At 41.2% G+C, this 5,672-nt stretch overlaps 1 pseudogene; it reads left to right on the plus strand.

The window, feature by feature from the left end:
• Positions 1–362: 362 nt before the first annotated feature.
• On the plus strand, positions 363–480 carry LOC126485502 (5S ribosomal RNA; annotated as a pseudogene).
• Positions 481–5,672: the final 5,192 nt, after the last annotated feature.

Raw genomic sequence — 5,672 nt, forward strand, 5'->3', positions numbered from 1 at the left:
TATGCCTCTACATCCTTACATTTGTCCTCTAGCCATCCTTGTTTAGCCATTTTGCACTTCCTGTCGATTTCATTTTCGAGACGTTTGTATTCCTTTTGGCCTGCTTCATTTACTGCATTTTTATATTTTCTCCTTTCATCAATTAAATTCAGTATCTCTTCTGTTACCCAAGGATTTCTGTTAGCCATGTTACGTAAACTTCATAACTAAAAATCAATCTGCTAAGGAGAGCGATGCAACTCTAAAAAACATCCTGGAGATAATCAACTTCGAAGATTTTGGAGGAATTGTAGTTCACTAAAAGTAACGCTAGAGTAGAGGGAATGATAGTTGGGTAATAAATGCATCGCTGGTTCAAATCGGGCAACGGCCTTGCCGCAGTGGCTACACCGGTTCCCGTGAGATCACCGAAGTTAAGCGCTGTCGGGCGTGGTCGGCACTTGGATGGGTGACCATCCAGGCCGCCAAGCGCTGTTGCCATTTTTCGGGGTGCTACTGGACCGAATAGTAGCGGCTTCGGTCAAGAATACCACCACAACGACCGGGAGAGCGGTGTGCTGACCCCACGCCCTCCTATCCGCATCCTCCACTGAGGATGACACGGCTATCGGATGGTCCCGGTGTGCCACTCGTGGTCTGGAAGACGGAGTGCTTTTTTGATTCAAATCACATGTAGGCCTTCGTCTTTCGTTTAATAGTTTCTTTTTGCAGTTCTAATATCTATATGATTATAATATATAATTAATGAAATAAAGACTAGTTAACAGATATCTAATCACCATTTTTTTATGAAAAATGCACGTCGCCTTGTTTCTAACTGCATATTGCACACACTGAAAATATAAATTGTTAGCTATAGATTTTTAGAAAAAATATTAATGAAAATTGTTTAAATTAAAAAAAACATTAAAAATTCATTAAGTGTTTTATTAAACATGAATAGTTAATCATTTGTATTTGCAATGAAAACTGGAATGTTGTGTGTAATGTGTAATTAGAATCATGAAGTCATGCTTTTTTATAAAAAATGTTTATTAGGTGTATGTTAGTTAGCACATATTTAAAGACCTTTTTATTTAAATTATGTAAGTATTCGAACTGAATGAAAGGAGAAAACAAAGAAAGACTATAGCTGGATTCAAACAAGTGACCCGTAGATAACCCGATCACCATTCTCCAGTGCTGCCGACCATTTTTTGCAACATGATTGCAATAACGTTTACCCCCCTTCTTTTCCAAACCAAGTTTATTTTACACTTATGTCACTTCTACATTACAGATTAGAACCTCATAGTGCAATACAAGTAATAGGATGTATACATGAAATAATATTTATTTCACTATGAGGCCTGTAGATGATCAACATCTCGACCACCGTTTAGTGTCAGGGACAGAAGCAGTTTATCGCTCCACCATTCAGTAATGTGAAGGCCTCTGTCAACAGTTAACGAAGTTACTTCTAGCTTTTCCTGAAGCCATCAACACTGAATAGCGTTCTTCTTTGCAACACAATCATGGTCCACGATACCCGTCTCGAAAATCGCCTTACAGTAATTTTACTCAATTAAAGTTACTTTCAATATTTCAGATTCGATTTTTTGAAGAATTTTAACGAGTTGCATCTAACTGCTTTAGGGAACTGATATTTGAGTTCTGGACTTTACGTACGTTAAGTATGAAAAAAATACAGACATCGGATTGCCAGTGGTCTCCCTGTGCGATGGGTTCATTGAAGCTATGCCATTCAGGACATTTGTTGGAAGTATTGCTTGCTTGCGGGGCCTTTGTGTAATTGAAAATCACTTGATTTTTCAGATTTATTTACATGAGTTAGTTTGCAGTTGCATTTCAAATTGCAATGCTAGTTTTTTGTTCGAATTTGCGTCTTTGTTAGAACACAAGGGGATCGATATATAATTTCTGTTCCGTTATCCAGGGATACAAGCCATATATCTCATCACCTTCTACATCGGCATCTACTCTCAGAAACCACCGTGAAGTGTATGGCAGAGGTATTCTCCATTAATCCACTTGTTAGGAAAGAATAGGTGCCTAAATCCTTGGACATGAGCTTCAATTAGTCTTCACTATCCCTTTGGGAGTAATACCTATGGGGTTGTAGAAGTGACCTAATTTTGGAATTCAGGTGATAGATCCATTGGACATTAAGCTTCTTAATAATATGACCTGTCCTGCTTGACCATGTACCAGAATACATAAGAAACGCAGCCATTTACATCTTCTTTCCCTCCAATTAGTTTGTGTACCGATGGATGGCTAATAAATACTGTAGAGCACAACCAATTAAACAAAAAAATCACGAAAGGCAGAGTGGGTCACCCTAAGCTGATTGATGTAAGGGGCGTAAGAATAACAGCTGTGCCCGTTGTAGGTATATTTGGGTTACGATTAGGATTTTTGGCTGTCGGCGAGTGATTCTCTAGCTGTGTGATGTGTCACAGTACACCCTTTTCGTTTCAAAATTACGATTTTCATCCAAGATAGTGGCTTTCATAATGGCAGCCATGTTGGTAACAGAGGGTCACAGGTTTTCTCCTACACAATTCACACACTACTTGACTGTGGATTTCTTTTCTTGCAACTGCTTTGTTTTAGAAGTAAAGTTACTTACTTATTGACCACCCTGTACTTTAATTTGATATTTTAAATAGTTTACTTTTCAAGAATGGGACTAAAATTGTGTTTGTTAGGAAGATTGGGATTCTAATTGTAAACATTTTGGGGTAATCTTTGGTCAGATAAAGTTTATTTTAAGAATTATTTCATTTTATCAGATGTATGCTTTTAATTAGCAAACTTGTCAGTCTGCGCATGATTCACCCAGATCCCGTTCCACGTCAACCACAGCACAGAAAACTTCGCTAGCTTTCGGGAAACGTCTGCTCATTTTTAGTTTATTTCCGTTAAGACAACGTCACATTTAGCTTATACACTATTACTCATAGATTAACGAAGGATTCAAGAAAACTGCAAACTGGAAAAATCTTAAAGAAAATGTACTGAATTCGAATATATTTCCACATGTATATGCACGTCTTCAATTTCCACACGTCTTCAATTTCCATTCTACAGTGTAGTGTGTAGCAAAGAGTACATAGCTAAACAGACAGAATCTCCTCTCCCCCACTCCCCCCCCCCCTCCCGTCACCATTCTTATACCATCAACGGTTGGTACACAGAAAGAAAGAATGTTACTACCCCCCTGTGCGTGTGCAAGTTACTCTAATGTTGACAATGATGTCATTGCATAAGATGCATGTTGGAGGAAGAAGTACTTTTTTAACTCATTTCAGAATGATCACATTCAGAATTTTATAAATAAGGTTCTCTTCAAAGCAGGGTGCTTTTCTTGTGACAAGTACCTCTCATCGAGTATTATTATAGGTGTTAGTATGAGCGTGGAGCTATTTTTCTTTATCTCATAAATGCGTGGTTCTTTTAAGACACATGGTCCGTTGAAGGACATTTCATTGTTTTATTCATGAGAGTTTGTCTTCGGTTCTGAACAAAATAAGTTTGTATTCAGTTCTCAAATAATTTGAATGTGTTAAAAATTGTTTTTCATTCCAGTATTCACTATTCAATGCAACGGCCTTGCCGCAGTGGATACACCGGTTCCCGTGAGATCACCGAAGTTAAGCACTGTTGGGCGTGGTCGGCACTTAGATGGGTGACCATACAGGCCGCCATCCGCTGTTGCCATTTTTCGGGGTGCACTCAGCCTCGTAATGCCAATTGAGGAGCTACTCCACGGAATAGTAGCGGCTCCGGTCACAGAAAACCATCATAACGACTGGGAGAGCGGTGTGCTGACCACACACCCCTCCTACCCGCATACTCCACCGAGGAGGACACGGCGGTCGGATGGTCCCGGTAGGCCACTCGTTGCCTGAATACGGAGTGCTTTTTTATTCATTGTTCAAACTCCCCACATGTGCTCACTTAAACCTTGTTCATGTAAGATATACTTTCATGTGCAACATATTTAAACATGAGAGAACGTCCTGCCTTCAGCAGAGACGACATATTCTCGCAATTTTAAATGAAACCTTTAGTAACACGTAAGCTTATTAGTCCGTCGCTGATATAGAAGATCGCAAAACTTTCCTTCTCGTCTGGGCAAGCTGTGCAATGACTAGGGTACATGTAAAGTTTGCTGGGACAAGTTAAATGCGAGCTATAATGAAGTCGACAGTTCGATTGTAATACTGGCATTTAATTTTTATGTTTCCCATAACTGACAGAAATTACAAAAATGTGAATTTTCTTTGACCACCCACACACTCCTGAGAATGGCACATCGACTAGTTTGCAATTACGCGCCCCAATTGCCGGCAGCTACGTTGGTGAATACTCGGCACCTCGCAAGGATAACCACAAGACCAAAAATACTATGTAAGTTGTTGGAAGTGGTTAAGCGTTGGTGATAATCTCGCTTCTGAGCGCACAAAGAGCTCTAACCGCAGAACTCTGCATGGAACGCGCGTTGGTGCAATGCTGCGATACAGACTGTATGCCTCCCTTCGAAGACGATGCTCAAGACGCCGTCTCCAAGTCCGTACCGCTCGATGGCACAAGGCGAAGTCCTCTTTCTCCCCAATTCACCCGGCTTCGACGCGCACGAAAACGCGGCGGAACAATACTCAGTTTCGGCCAATGTCGAACGCTCTAACATCGCCGAAATCCCTCCAACGCCATTTCTGAGATTCTGCCCAATGATCGAGTAGGTCATATCGTCCCTAGGCAAACGAAATTCCAGTCTTGGCCACGTGTTGCCCAGCACAGGTGGCTCCGGATGCCGGACTACCCCCAAAAGCGCCGTATTGTCCCGCGTTTCCGGTGACCGCTACCTGCCGCCCACGGCGGCCGGCGAGCTACGGCCACCTGCAGACTTCATATTCCACAATTCTCAACTTCCGACACTTTTCGCCGACGCTTTAAGTTAGTGACTTAGTCATGCAGAGATGCAGGACTACCACTCGAGAGTGCCTCATATTCATCATAATTAAATAAAGTCATGATCTGATGCCATTGCCAGTCCCTTTATTATAAATACTAATGTTGGTAATCTAACGTGTAAGTACCCAAATTCTGGCACGTTACAAACTAAGGTGAGTATAGTTTACAGTGGATCGTCAAGGCACATGTTCTGCAGCCACGTACATTCCGAGACTTTGCCCTATAATGAGTCATTTTCAGTTTGTTAGGTAGTATAAAAAATGACATACAGGTGCCTCTGTATGGCAAGAGTCGCTCCTACGATGGGTGATTCACCACTTCTGATGTACTGCATTAGATAAGTCGTGGACATTAGTCACTTTGTTTTGATTTAGCTTACGTTACATGCCGCTTTATTATTCTGTTGCGCTATGTTGATACAGTACAGCATGTTGACTGTAAGTGGTCAGATCGCGTTATTTTTCATTTATGGGTCAGATTTAATATTAAATGGAATGTTTCAGGGCATTAAAACAGTGGTCACAGGTTAAAGTTTGGAAGTATTGACCAGCTTGCGAACTGTGCACCACGCATCACTCGCACGTCTCCAGGCAAACAGGACGCTGCGCTATACTTTTTGATTGGATTGGATTGGATTGTTTGGGGGAAGAGACCAAACAGCGAGGTCATCGGTCTCATCGGATTAGGGAAGG

Source organism: Schistocerca serialis, chromosome 6 (assembly GCF_023864345.2).
Source record: "Schistocerca serialis cubense isolate TAMUIC-IGC-003099 chromosome 6, iqSchSeri2.2, whole genome shotgun sequence".
NCBI classification, from domain to species: Eukaryota; Metazoa; Arthropoda; class Insecta; order Orthoptera; family Acrididae; genus Schistocerca; species Schistocerca serialis.